The sequence below is a fragment of the Lagopus muta genome, chromosome 6 (genome assembly GCF_023343835.1).
Source record: "Lagopus muta isolate bLagMut1 chromosome 6, bLagMut1 primary, whole genome shotgun sequence".
In the NCBI taxonomy this organism is placed as follows: Eukaryota; Metazoa; Chordata; class Aves; order Galliformes; family Phasianidae; genus Lagopus; species Lagopus muta.
In genome coordinates this window covers 53,535,991-53,551,876 of record NC_064438.1, presented here as the reverse complement: position 1 = coordinate 53,551,876, position 15,886 = coordinate 53,535,991, and positions in this window count along the sequence as shown.

Genomic DNA, 15,886 nt, shown 5'->3' with positions numbered 1-15,886 from the left:
AATGGGCACAAACAAAAAAAAAATGGGAGAACTGGAACAGGTCAGCCAGATACCTTCTGGCATCTCCATCCTTAGAGATATTCAAAACACAATAGGACAGTGACTGTCTCTAGAGGACCCTGACTGAGCATGTAAGTGAAACTAGGTCCCTTCCAACCTCATCCATTCTGTGTGTCTGCAACTCTGCTGGGCTGCATCATGTTGAGATACTTGTTTTGAAAACAATTATCAGTTGTTTTGTTTTAGTTTGGTTCGTGGGATTTTTGTTGGTTTGCTTCTTCGTTTCTTTTGTTTTCCCTCAGTCGTCTAGGATGCCATTTTCTGGTCTGAAAACAGCTATTCACATAACTTTCTACTGGCTGCTGTTCCCACAGTTTCTCTGTGAAAATATTCTAAAGCCATTAGAATCAGCCCAGCTTTAAGAGAGAGAAACCAGTACTTTATATCTTACTATCTGGACTAGTTCTAGATTCCCATCAAGTCTGAAGTATTTTAATAGCTGCACAGATTAGGTGGCTGAGGACGACAAAAATGCTATAAATTTAGTTTAGTTATTCTTCATGCACGTTGTTGCTATCTCAAAATCTCAAAGTTCTGTTGATACTTAATTATAGCAACTTTATAGAGTCATAGAATCACCACAGAGTGGTTTGGGTTGGAAGGGACATTTAAGACCATCCAGTTCCAACCCCCTGCTATGGGCAGGGACACCTCCCATTAGACCAGGTTGCTCACAGTCCCATCCAGCCGGGCCTTGAATGCTTCCAGGGAGAGAGCATCCACATCCTCATTGGGCAATCTGTTCCAGTGTCTCACCACCCTCACAGCAAAGAATTTCTTCCTAATACCTAGTCTAAATCTACCCTCTTGCAGTTTAAACCATTTCCCCTTGCCCTGTTGCTACCTACCATTATAAAAAGTCCCTTCCCAGCTTTTCTGTAGGCCCCCTTCAGGTACTGAAAGGCTGCTATCAGGTCTCCTTGGAGCTTTCTCTTTTTTTAAAAATTTATCTCCACTTTTAGCAAGTACTTCAGATTTAATAAGCTTAACTAGGTTAATATCACCTCTACCATTTCTCTCTCACTATCCTTGTGATGATCTAGTGGGAGTATGCTGCTTACATCTTTTTCTTTTACTAAGACTGTTTCGATAAATATGTAATACCACAGAAACGAACAGTGAACTAAAAGTGCTGTTAAGAAGTTGTGAATCAAGATTGCTAATAGTAGCTGTTGTATGCCAGATCTGTTTCAAGAGATTTGCTTTTACAGTGTTTCACTTAAGGCATGTTGAAATCATTGTAGCTGTAGATATTAGACATGAAACATCCTTCTCTCTTTAGAGAGAAGTATTTAAATTCTCTATTTTGAGGTATTTAAACACACACAAGGGAAAAAAAATAGCCTAGAAATTAGGAATAGTGACATACTCAGGAAGCATTTGTTACTTGATAATGTTCTTTGTGATGCACCTGATAATTTAAAAGAAAAGGGGACAGAAATTCCCCACAACTTTGAAAAAAATATAGAATCATAGAACAGCCTGGGTTGCAAAGGACCACAGTGATCATCGAGTTTCAACCCCCTGCTATGTGTAGGGTTGCCAACCAGCAGACCAGGCTGCCCAGAGCCACATCTAGCCTGGCCTTGAATGTCTCCAGGCATGGGGCATCCACAACTTCCTTGGGCAGCCTGTTCCAATGTGTCAGGAAATATGACAGGGATTAATGTTCTGTGGTTGTGGAATAGCTCTGGATCCATCACAGAGAGGAAATTCTGCATTACTAGACTTCTATCAGACCTTGCTTCCAGGCCCTGTGAAAGGAGCAAGTGTGAGAGGCCAGAACAAGTTATAATGCTCTTATAATGTTCTAGGGTAGAGTCTGTTCCCATCGTACCAATGTACTTCCTTAACTGAAATGTCTTACAAAGGTGATTGAGAATATCACTGGATCAAACAACTGAAAAGGCCACAGAAGCAACCCTTTATCCTAGGAGTATTTGCTATTTGTGGCTGTGAACACAGCAGGTATTTCTGGAGAGTCACTGCACTGCCTCCCCCCAATTCCTAGATACTTCTGGTACTTCAGACTTTGATTGGATTAACAATTCCAATACTGAGATGAAAAGGTGCCTGGATGAGGCTGACAGCATGGGATTGGCATTAAGCAGAATTTTTCTGACTTGTAATTTTGTATGTAGGATTAGTTTTGGATTTGTCTCCTGCTCTGCCTACCTTCTCCCATAGGAATGAAGCAACACTACAGACTACTTGAAAAGTAGCAGTCTTACTTGTGAAATGTTCCCCTTTTATTCCGTTTGGATTCAGACCGTGGGTCTGTTCCAGATCTGAAGTATCTTTTCAGGTGTCAGCAATTCCATTGCATCTCACATCACTTCAGTGTGGGTAAATAGCTACTGAATCAAAACTCCATAAAATCTCAGCAGCGCTTCATGTCCCAGTGTACTCATATTTCCATGTAAAATTATATTAGAATCAATCCCTGATCAAACATTCAAAATGTCTCTTTTTTTTTTTTTTTTTTTTTTTTCAATTACTCTCCTTCATATTTTCCTTTCCCATCTTGCTCAGACACCAATTTAAAGAATTCTTTGGAGGTGAGAAATTCTTCCAGCCCTTTCGATCTCTCTAAAACCTTTGATCTTACTGGACTGGTGGTCCTTGGCCCTACAAGCAAAACCCATTCCAGATACATATTTGCCAAGAAGTTTTTAACTATCTTCTACAAATTAAAGAATCTGGGGCTTCCTGGAAAGAAATGGAAACTTTTTCATCAGTGTGAGTGTGTCGGTATTTTATTCAACTGAAAAATAGCACTCATCACATCTAACAACAAAAGTAGGAGAGGTTTACATTTTATCCCAATGAATGAGCAAACAGTCCAAATCTTGAAAGAAAAGCATAATAGGGAATTAAGCTGCCTGTAATGGTTTCTCCCTTAAAATAATCATTCCTGACCACTATATCACAGGTGCTTCTGTTTTTCAATTTATTTCTTAATTACATTTTCCTTTCAGAATTTTCTTTCTGACTTCAGGTGCCATAATTCATCAATCTTTTTTTCTTCCTTTCTAGAAGTTACCTTGGACTCATTCAGAAACTAAAGGAGGGGAGCATACTGGAACACAAGTGATTGAAACAGCAATCACTTTGTTAGGAGCCAAAATAACAAACAGAAACGTTTACAGAAAACAGTAACAACAAGAACAAAAACAGCCACTTAAAAGTAGCCATCAAGGGTTGAGGCAGTATTATCCTATACTTTAAATCACTACCACAGAAGAGTCACCAAAAGAATTGGCATGTGAAGGGATTTTAACATGCCTACAGAGCACACAGGATGTATCTTTTCACCTGGGATAGATGTCTGAGGCTGTTGTCTTTAAGCAGAATTAGAGGAACTGCATAGTTGATATTTTATCCCACCACTTGTAGGGTGGAAAGTTACTGGTGAGCCATTGAATTTGGGATCTCTATTCAGTCAGTGGCTTCACAAATCAATGGAATACTTTCTGGTTTCAAAATAGCCTGAAAACTTCCCTAGGCTCCAAAGTCCCCATGCCTGCACAGGGCTCCAGAACAGCTCCAGGGACTTCTGCAGAGACCAGAGGTTGTCTGGCTATGCATGAGTTTCTAGAAACATGCCCATAGGGTTTCTGTGCATCAGCAATAAACCTCTGCAAGCTGTCTCTCTGTGTTCTGGCCAGTTGGAGGAAAGTAGAGCTTCCAAGCAGTCCGTCATAACATGTTAGGGCCTTTTCTGTCTTGTCTGTATCTCATTGGCACTGTGCTCTATTGAGATGTATTTTTGCTAACAAAATCTGAAAGCTTATTAGGAGTGACTTTTGTGTCTTTATCAGCAAAAGAAGCAGATTTAATCTGATATGAAAACTACTAATCTATTAGGACTTAGACATTTCATTAGTACGGAAAAAAGCTTTCATTGCCTGCTCAAGCTCGTAAACTTGTCTTCAACTGGAAGGGAATGGCACTTAGTTTGAAATCCCAGAGTTGGGTAGTACATGTGCTGAGGCGCCATGTCAGTCTCACTTGCCCTGGGGAACGCTTGCAACACTTAAAGCCTGTACTTTAAGGTTGCATGAGGAGAAATAGCTACTTGCCATGCTGCTCTGCAGCCAGCAGCACTACTTCTGTAATTACTGTGCTGAAAGCTGAAGGATTTCTTGGAAAAGTGTTCCTTGAAATGGATGGATAATAAGCTACTGGCCAGCCAGCTGAGTCCCTGTGAACATCTGAGAAAAAAAAATAAAAAGAAAGAAAGAAAAGGAAAAATCATTTATTGAGTGTTATAAGTATACAGACTTCCCACTTAACAACATCAGTTCCTGTCTTAGAGAGCTGAAATAGTGAATGACACACTGGAAGATGTCCTGCATCCTTTCTTCCCACTATCACTTTGTGCTGCCTTACCCATGCTCTGCCCATGCCTGCTTTGGTCTGTACTGCCCTCATCAGTGTATCTCTGTCTTCTCCTTTCCTCTTCTCTCTCTTCCTCTCCATGTGCCTAACTGGAATTTCCTACTCCATTACTCATACAGGTTTATCCTCTCTCTCCCTTTTCTCAGGCTTAGAATAGGATCTCCTTCATTAGCTCTTCTTCATAAGCTGTCATAGATTTGAGCCTTGAAGGATGGCTTTTCTTCAATGTGTTCTTGGAAGGGACATGAACATTTCAGGAAGGCTCTACTCCTGTGGACAAAAGTTTGTTCTACTGTTTTCTTCCCCTGAACCTGCTACTTCATCCAGCATTAGAAAAAAAAGTATACAAAGGCTGTCACAAATGTGGTATTTATCTGTTGCAGGAAAAAAAATAATGATAATGCATAGGATAGGCAGAAAACAGCAAGAGCAGCACCCTTCTTCATCTTTTGCTGCTGTTACTTGGGTGATGGAACTGCACTTTCAGGATTGTTAGGGGAATTTTCATGAATACAGGTGTAATTCCTATCAAAACCTAAGTACTGATGACCTAAGAGCCTTAAGGCTCAAAGAAATTTATTCAGAGAACCAACCATTAAACTTCTGAAGTCCATTCCCCTGGATTGCCAATAACTCTGTACTGCCGATGGGTAGAGACTGGCTTCCCCAGAGAACAATACAGTGTTGATATTACCTCCAAAGACTTGCCACCCTGTCTGCCAGCAGAACAGAAAAGTGAGCATTTCCTGTTGTCCTTAAGCTCCCTAACTGCCTGCCTGCCTTTTAAATTATATCACTAATCTGCTGCACAATCTGATAGCTGAGACGTGCTTCTGAAGGAAATCTCAGCAACGTGATACAGCAAAAAATATTCCTGATCCACAAGTGCCTGGTTCATTAGCAAAAAGACAAAATAATCAGTGTATTTATCTGACCACTACAGCTGTTACACAATAGCTATTTGCAAATCCAGGGTTTTGTCTCACAGCTGGCACAGCCTGGCTTAGATAAATATAAAATTTGCTGTAAGGGAATAGCTCGTAATTGGGTTATGCAAAATGTTTTAATTAGATTTACGTAAATGCATACAATGCACTGAAAAAATCAATAGCTTGAAGAGCTTCTTTGATTTTATTGTTTAATTCAGCAACATCAAGTCAACTGAATTTAATAGCATGCTTACATTTACCCCAAACTTCCAAAATGGCATTCTTAAAATGACTGATGGCATGTTTGAAATGTTCAGTGCTGTGCTACACAACGTGCTCCATGGAGTGGGTCCATTGCACAGTGCCTTTTATTGTCAGTCTGGGCACCTGCAGACTGCACCTCTCCAGTAAAAGGAAGGAGGTGGGAACTATTTCAATTCCAGGAGGAATTTAAGAATTAAAAAAAAGCTGTGCCACCAAAACAGTACAGGTTAACAGTAACTCTGTTGTTGTTACCTGACTTGGTAGCTACACATGAGCTTGCCACTTATGAGTGTTGAAGTAGTTAGGATCTCCACTAATGGTAGAGAATGAACAAGGTCTGTTAGGATTAGATATACAAGCCTGTGGGCTACACAAATTATGTCTCGTGGATAGGTGTGCAGAGACCTTAAGGAAGGTCAAACAACATTTTATTTATTTCAACCATGAGATTGAACTTGTCTTTAAAAAATGTGTTATATACTGGTAAAGATTTTCTTGTCTGTATCTATCATCTAAGAGGAAAAGGGCAGAAAGAAATCGATATCAGTCATTCTTTAAGGGGGATGAATTCAAGTGCACTGTGAGATGGATTTTAAAAACTCTGGGGGTCCTAAATAGCACTGTATTGCATTTTGTAGTGTAAAGAGTAGAGGAAGTCCCCTTTTTTTTTTTTTTTTCCCCTGTTTTGTTTCCTATCTCAGTGTGATGTGGTTGGCACTACTGTTGGTGCAGACCTAAAGACCACAGAATTGTAGAATGGCTTGGATTGGAAGAGACCTCAAAATCATCTAGTCCCAATCCTCCATACCATGGGCAGAGTTATTAATCACTAAATTAGACTGCACAGAAACACACCAAGCCTGGCCTTGAATGCCTACAGATACGGGGCATCCACAGCTTCTCTGGGCATCCTTTTCCAGTACCTCACCACCCTCTGAGAGAAGAATTTCTTCCTAACATCTAACCTAAACCCCCAACTCCCTCAACCTTTCACTGCAGGAGAGGTGCTCCAGTCCTCTGATCATCTTCTGATGCCTTTCCACTTACGTAAAATAAGGTCAAGACATTTAGAACAGGTAGGTATTGGGGTTACTAATAGTCACTGGAAAGCACCAATCAACAAGTGCTTCAAAACCCTTATCTTAACCTCATTTGTTGCAGAGAAAGCTATGATTTTCCAAGAATATCATCAAGTACAGAGTTACACACTCAGAAGTTAACTGGCACATTTTAAGAGCTTATGCAAAGTCCAATGATTGTCAGCATTTTCTTGATAGTCTTTAATTGACTGCCATCTAATCCTCCTACCTTATATAGTCCCTTGGTGGGCATCCATCTACAACCCTAGCTTTTCAGATCTGTCCATCCAACCTACTCGTATTTTTAGACTTTTTTTTCCTATTGCACCTTGCAATCCTGTTGTAAGCCATTCTCCAAGGTTTAGATACCATCTCATCTCTTCATTCTTCTTCCTACATTATGCTGCTTCGCAGGTTCCTCTTTTCTTCATTTGAATCACACACATCGGAGACTGTGCAATCCTCTGAGAGTGACACTGCAAACTTCAAAAGTATCAACTCCCAAAGATGGAAAAATCCACTAAACTGGACGTTATAATTAGGTGGATTTTCACAGCAACAGGAAAAGGTGGAACTGTGGCCCCAGAGATCAGCCTTTCACTAAATTGTAAAATGGTTGTGGTTTCTAACACTAAGCAAAACAAAACGAGAAGGGTTGCCAGTATTATTTTAAGACAGCAAAGAAAAATACATTTCCTGTTCTCTTTTCTTCTTGTTTTGGAGTTCTAAATATTGTTCCTAAGTGGTTTTGACAAAACAAAACAAAACAAAACAAAAAAAACCTGTATGGTTAAGATATAAGCAATAGAAAACAGGTCCTCCTAAAGCAAGTATTGTTAATCAGGCCTTGAGTACATACACAAATGTTCCTGAAATGATGTCAGACCATCTTGCTTTCAGTAGGTGGTGTTTCTCTTCATTAAACAGTAGAAGTTGGTGTTGATAAATGCATACCATTAACTGAACTCAAAAAACAAAAGCCATATGTATCCTCAGCAGTGTTGAGCACTAACACCAATTTGTTCCTGAAGCTGAAATTAAAAGAAAATGATGCAAGTACAATGAGTTGCTTTGACTCTATAAAGAGGACTTGGATCCTGAACCAGCCATAGATGTGAATTTTCATACAGCAATAAACATTCAAACATGCCAATAAAAGTATTTAAAGTAAAAACAGCACTATAATAAAATGTCTTTCAGTTCAGTTTCAGAACTGTAGGCTCCAGCAAAACCTGATTCGATATTTGGCAGATGGGGAATGAGGAAGAAAAGCTGAATCTTCAATAAAAGTTCTGCTTATATTTACAAGAGTGATATAGCCAAAGTAAGCTAATTTGAAATTGCACAAAGGAACAGACGTAAAGATGGAGCAAGACACACTTGGAACCGCAAGAAATGATTAATAAGGGTCAGTGCTGTTGTGGACTTGACAGACCCCCAGAACAAAAAATGGAAATTGGTTCCACAGGGCAACCAGAAGCCAATAACAAGTGACTGAGTAGGACAGGAGACTGCTGAAGAAACTAGAAGAAATACAGCCCTTCTACAAGGAAATGGATGCTGGACAATGTTGCTGACCTATAGTTCTACTCGCAGTAGCCGGGAGTCATACGTAGTGTGTATTCTGACATCCTTATAAATGAAGTCACACTGAGTGACTGATGGGCCTGTTGCTTACTCTCCTTGCAATTAGTTTCGTGGTGAGAATAACTACACTGCTTGTGAGGATTCAATACCCATCTCTTCTGAGCCACTGCTGATGTACAGACACAAAACATCCCTTCAGCTGACCAGTCTAAAAGGAGCAGGAATGATTTCCCTCCATCAGGATGAGAGCTGTAGTCGCCTCAAACTGAGGTGACATAATGGACTGAGCAGCCCGAGTCTTTCACTCATCTACTGTCCCTTCCATATTTCATGGCTCCTACCAGCTGAAACTGTTCTGACAGTACAGTAGGGGCAGATTTCTCCATTCTGCATCTTACAGAAGTTCAAAAGGCAGAATTTTCAAAAGCAATGTTATTTTTTTGAATTGGACTCTTGAGACTAAATTAATCTGAGAGCAATATTTTTTTTTAATGAAACACAGCTGAAAAAGGACCTCACATTTCAGTGATTTCTTTTTTGCTCATTTTTCTCTTTAGAAGGTCATCTAGGTGATGTTATAAGGCTTTTTGCAGACGTCTGTGATAGTTATTCTTGATGCTGATTTTGTCACCTAAGAATGCCCTCAGGATATCATGGAATGGTTTGGGTTGGAAGCGATTTCAGGGATCATCAAATTCCAATCCCCTTGCTGCCGTTGGGGTTGCCAGCTGCTAAGTCAAATACTAGACCAGGCTGCCCAGGGCTTCATTCAACCTGGCCTCAGGCACAGGGCATCCACAACCTCTCCGGGCAACCTCTTCCAGTAGCCGACCAGTGAAAAAATTCCATGTAACATCTAATGTAAATCTTCCCTTTACTTTAAAATCATTCCCCCTTGTTTTCCCTCAAGTCCATAATCTCCCTTTAAATACTGGAAGGTCATAATTAGGTCTCTCCAGATCCTTTTCCAGACTGGAAGATACATCTTCTCCTAACTGCTCACAGTGCCAACGACAAAGGAACCACTGGTAACTCTTCATTAGTGGCACTTCCCAGGAGTGTTTGCCATTGTAATTGGGTTTGTGTACTCACCAGTTGAGCTCAGACTTGGGTGAATTGATTGACATGGGTGAATTGATTGACATGGGTAAGGCTGGCCCAAAATAGGGTCAGAAGCTCCAATTAGTGTGGGGGGAAGAGCCTACCACCCTTTCTTCCATGTTTGGTGTTACACACTTTATTTATTGCCATTTTTTGTCAGTGAAACTATCCCTGCAGTAAGGGACTCCTAAATTTTCAGGAAAGTGATAGAATCCAACTCTACCTCATTAACACGGCTATAGCAAGATGGTATAGGCATAAGAAATTGCCTGGTGTAATTATGATGTGCCAGATGTTCTTAATCATTCCACTTCAAGCCTCCTTTGCTTGTTGCAATTCTGAGCTGTTTCTGAATATATAGGAATTGGTAAGCACGAGTAATTAAAAAGAAATAAAAAGGATTTTGGAAGTGAATTACTGTAGTTTCTGCAACATTATAATATAATTAGCATCTCTAAAATCAATTTGGGCTGTAAGATGGGCATTATGTTGCACAATGGATGTTTTATTTGTGATCTGCACTACAAACATAGTCATTTTGTTACTGTGGTTAAACATCTCAACAGAACTGTGCCAGGCAAGTAAGGAGAAATTTATTCTTACAGCAGATTTATTAAAATAGAAACAGCAAACCACATCTCAGCTGGTGTAAATCGCAATACTTGCGCTGGCTGTTGTAGGCTGAACTTGCACCAGCTGAGCCTGTGACCCATCCTCCATTTGAATTCATGCAAGGGAAGGTTTGTTGGTAGCCCTGTTCATAATAAGTTATTTTTGGCCCTGTAGCTGGAGCTCCTCTTTCAAGTCAGACAAAGCTCCTGTACATGAAAGAAGATACTCTATCCTTAGTCATTGTTTTAAATTCTATTGATATTTGGGATTTTTTTTTTAATGTTTGTTTTCCAAACTTGTGAGCATATGAAGAAAACAGCACAACTGTAGCACAGATCATCCCAGAGAAAATAGATTTTAATTCAAGGACAAAACAACTCTGTTCAAAGTTCCATTAAACCCTCAACACCACCTGTGTTTCATCTTCTCCTGAACACCCAAGACAACAATTCTTCTCAAACACAGTGGTTTAGATCTGCTGCTAACTTGCCTTTCACTGCAGTGTCAATATGGAGCTTTGCCAATTGAAGCCAGGCTAGAACAATGCTGTTTCAACGGGCCCCACTGGGGGAAAGCAGTGGATGTTGTGTACCTTGACTTGAACAAGGTGTTTGAACTGTGCTCCACAACATCCTTGTTATGAGACTTAGAAAACATAGGATAGGTAAGAAGACAGTGAGGTGGATTGAGAACTGGCTGAGCTCAGGGGGCTCATCACTGGTTCAGAGTCTGGTTGGACTACAACTAGTAGTTTCCCTTCAATAGAGATATTCAAGACCCAGCTGGGTGCCTACTTGTGTGACATATTGTCAGGAGCCTGCTTTAGCAAGGGGTTGGACTTGATTTCTTAAAGTACCATCCAACCACTGCGATTCTGCAGTTTTGTCTCACTGGGCTTTTACAGGATTGTTCATTATGCGTAACATAAAATACAATTATTTTTATTGGGTTTTCAGCTTTCTCTTCCTGTTTCAGAAAGTTTCTACTTTCAAATGTATAATAGAATAACCTTTTCTCATACAGAAGTCTTAGCTATCCCTAATCTTTATGGCTTCATTTGAGTTCAAAATGTATCTTACGGTTTATCCTATGAGCTGGGAGCTCTGCTTGAGGGACTTAGTCCAAAGATACAGTATAAGCAGATAGTTTGGTTAAGCTGATTTTTTGCAGCTCAAGTAGGTCTAACACACATCATGCTTAACATTATCTTTATACTCCTGGTTAAATTCAACAGAATTTGAGCATTCTCTGTGTATTGCTAAGTACAGCCTAGAAAATAAAAGAGAACCACACTAGTGTTTCATATATAAAGGAATGTTTGAACTTTGCATAGATCATTCATATTCTCATTCTTCTATACATCACTCAGGGAGAAAGGAAATAGCTTGGCAACTTAAATCATGTTATAGGAAATCTAGAGATGTCATTAATTCAGATATTTCAAGCTTAACAACAGCAGAAAGGAGGAATTATGACTGCCCAGTTTGAACAAACTGGAAACATCTAAAACCAGACCATAGTCAATGTAACACCATAACATGATGGAAAACACAGCAATGACAGCAGGATAGCAGTCCCAGGCCACAGCAAGTGAGGATAAGCCCAAGTGCAGCAGCTGCAGAAAAAAGGGACAAGGGAAGAAGCTGCTCACCTCCCAGAAACCTCAAGTAGGCAGGAATCCCCAGCAAGGTGCTCTTGCCTCCACTGCCAGCCCTTAAATGAGGTCTGGGAGGAGGTGGATCTTGGCTTTTCCCCTTGCAGTCACTCAAGTGCACTGCTTGCTTGCACCTGAGCTCCTTTGGGTTGGCCCTGCCTTCCCACCAGGTGCTCCATCACTGTTTCAAGCTGTGACTCAGCATTTCCACTACAGTCAGGTACCTTACAAAGGAAGGAACAACATACCATGCATTTAATTTCCTGAGAACTGTGATAAAACTAAGATCAGAGCTCTGAGAAAAGAGTCTAATATATCGCTCAGTCCTACCAAGCATGACGTGTTCACTAAGTGTGTCATAGCTGATTGGGAAAGATAATCTCTTTCAAAAAAAAACCATCAACACAGAATTTTCTGTTTTTATTCTTTTAAGTGTTCTTGTCTTCTTCAGTAGGGGCACTCGTGGATCCAAATTATATTCAATTGTGCTGTATTATTTAGTAAAAGTGTTTGGGCTCTTTGTCAGTAACTGGTGACAGGACCACATTTTCACTTCTGCTTGGCTGACTCTACTGAGGGCAGAAAGGTGGGAGCAGCACAGTCTAGAGGAATAGCAAAGGCAGTGGAAACACTCCCTCTTTACAATGCTGTTTTCTTGGTGTTTTTTTTTCTAACAGCTTCTGCTCCAGTGGATGAAAACTTCCCATTGAATCCTAGAATCACAGAATGGCTTGGTTTGGAAGAGACCTCAAAGATATTTAGTTCCAACCTCCTACCATGGGCAGCATCTTCCTCTGCTTTTTGTCTTTCTTCTGCCTCCAGTCCATCCCTTAAATATCTTACTTTTCATGCACATAGGAGTCTGTGTGTGTGTGTGCATATGTATATGTATATTCTTGTATAGAGGCATGTGCCTTCTGTGATTTGCACTGAAGGTGTATTGCTGCTCTCTCTGCTGGGCTCTTTTCTGAACCATGACATTCATTTGCTCCTGCTTGAAAATAACACTCAGCATTTTCTTAGCCCTTATTAAAACAGACCTAGTTGGAATGTTATTCTTAAAGGTCTTACGTTAAAAGAGCTTACATTGAAGACATGTAAGTTTGGGCTCTGATGTGTTCACATGTCTGTAAAGTCTATTGATCTTACATCTGTCAGACATTGAGAATTTTACATAACAATAGTAAAATATACATATATAATTATTATTTTCTGTAACCCCCAGCTAAGCAGGTCTTCAGGCTAGATGAAGATGAATCTCTTCATTCCTGTGTGTCAAAACCTGGTTCAAAGGTATGGAATTTAAATTCAAATTCTTCAGTTATTTCCCCTAATTCTGCAATAGCAAGTTCAGCAGGGGAGAAAGATTTGTCACCCCAAAAGCTGTCCCTTTCCTTTGCTCTCAGAAATCAGAGTAAATGAGAGCAATCCTTCCTTGTATCATCAGCACAGACACCTTGAGTGGTTCATTTCACTCCAACACCAATCTTTCAAACAGATCTGAAAACTGTGGGATCAGCAAAACAGAGATTGCTCCGAAAGTAATGCCTTCTGTTTTATGATGTTGGCCCACAATGTCAGAGGCAGATGCTGGTGATATGGAATAGAGGTCGAACCTTCCCACCAATGTTCCATTACATTTTGTTGCTGTGTGACAGATGGTGGCAGAGAAGCAGTCTGACAAAATGGTGTCTGACATGAAAATGCATATGGAGCAAAGAGGCGTCATTGAATTCCTCCATATGGAAAAACTTTTTCCATGGAAAGTAGAAGGCATTACTTCTGGAGCTAACATGAAATTGTCAGAATTCTGGCTCCCAAATGGAAGGTGCTTAGGGAGCCAGAATTCTGATATTTTCATGTTGCAATATTGTTTTTTCTTCCTTTGCAAAGTTTTGAGGTCAATCTCCATTCTACTGTGATTTCTTTCATGGGACAATAAAGAAGGAAATTCTGTGTCAGGATCTTTGTAAGCCCTTTGTAAGGGTGGTGCACGCTTATTTTCCTACTGCCCTGAACCTTTGGGTTCAAATGGGCAACATGGTTGTGTTTTGGTTGAGCACATGCAGGTCAGAACTGATGAACCTGAGGCAGAGCAGGATAGAGCCTGAAGCAGAAGCGGGAGCACAGAAGAGCCTTTTGGAGTGAAGCCCAGCTCTGCAGGCTGATGACACAAGCACTGGCAGCATGGTGGGCGTGGGTGCTGACCCCTCCTTGTGACTCCAGCCCAGAGCTTCACATCGATTTTTAAAGCATTTGAAAACACTGAAAGTCTTTCTGCACTTTGCTGCTAATGAGATTTCAATGTAAGATAAAAGGAACCATGTCTAACCCAGATTAAACTTGCTGCTGAGTTATTTTTAGCTTACCTAAAGTCTTTCAACCTTTTTGGTAAAGCTGATCAAAATTCATCTTTACTAAAAGGATGTAACTTCAAAGGAGTCTTATGCATTAAATGCCAACACACTTTACTCATTATAAATTACAGTATCATTAAATCTAACACGAGTTAAAATGAGGAAGATTTAATTTCATCACCTTTAAAATGAAGGCTTTGTAGCAAGGGAATAAACTTTGCTTTTAAAATATTTTTAAAGTAAATGCACAGAATCTTTATTTTACACTGCATGTTTGTGTATAATAACAAAGGCAAAAATCGAACCCTCTGCTAAGATGTGCTTAAGATGTGGGAATAGTAGTGTACTTTTGCTCATTTTACAATCCTCTGTTTGGACATACTTCTAATTTAAATTATAGAAACTGAAGAGGTTCCTTTAAAACTGGTTGTCATGGTTATAAAATCCCGAAAGAAATGATGTGCGTCTGCATCTGCGGAGGGAAACATTTATGGTGTGATTTAGCAGGAAAAAAAAATAATAATAAAAAGCAACCACCCACCACAACCCATTTTCAGGCTTGCTTATTACATTGCTTGATAATAGTCCAATACCTGCCCTAAAAAAGCCTCAGAAAGGATTCTCACACATGTCACTGGATGGAGTTCATTAGCAAATGTCACACAGTAAGGGGTCAGCTCTGTCAGGTTCTAATGGGCTGGGATTCTTCTGTTTGTTTGTCTTCTTTTGTTGTCTTTGTTTTAAGCAAGCTTATCTGGAAATGCAGAGTGTGCTAGACTGGCTAGAGCATTTTTACAATTGGTATCTTGGTTTCCCCACTGGGTTGATTTTGGTGGTAGGCTTTTTTTTTGTTTTGTTTTTTTGTCTGTTTGGCTTTTTTTCTTTGTTTGTCTCTCTTCTGCTATAGTTAGAAAGTTATTTGGCAACACAAATTTGAAACTTGGGGTCAAAGAGCCAGAACAAGAGTCTACATTTCTTGATGGAGCTCAAGAACATAAAGAAAATAAATAAAACAAAGAAGAAAGGGACAAGGATTGGACTGGATGATCTTGTAGGTCCCTTCTAACCTTGTGATTCTATGATTCTATGGTAAGGATAGGGAAATGAAAAAAGATGAATAGGAAAAGGAAGATCAGCCCACAGAAAAAAACCTGACTCTTTGATACAACACAACCATAAACTCTTAACAAAGTTTCTTGGCCTGCTGAAGCTGTAGTACTGCAATGAGTCTACAGTGGGCCTGTCTTTATTTCTTATAGGAATGCAGAGGGTGGTGCATGTCCTGGAAGCTATTGCTTGGCACTTTTCATCTTTTACTCAGATAAGCTGATTATATGTGTAGTTAAAAAATTACAGTGTGCAAGACGGAGGTTGAGCTTTTTAATCTCTAGAAGGAAGGAGAAAGACAACGGGTGGGTGATCTATTGGCTGGAGGAAATCACTACGGCTCCTGGCTCAGCTTCACGAAGTAAATAGAAGATAAGGAGGATGGGGGTGTTTTATATGAACAGTATGCTCTGTGTAATCAGATTGTGGACCAGAGATAGCATTCTAAGTGTCTCTATATACCCACTGATTCCAGACTTCTCTTGTTCAAAAACTGCTGCTGAAGATGGAACTTTGGTGCCCTGAGCATGAAGGAACACTTCTGAGAAAGTCCTGAAAACCACAACAGGCTGAGCTACTCCTAAAAGGCTGTGGGTATTTCCAGACTTCTCCCCCCGATGAAACCTGGTACGTAGTAATTAATACAGTATATGTTATTACAGCAATGTAAAGTATCTGAATGGAAGGATCCAAGAAATGGGATGAGAAGGACAGAATTATGTTTCTCCAGTTCTC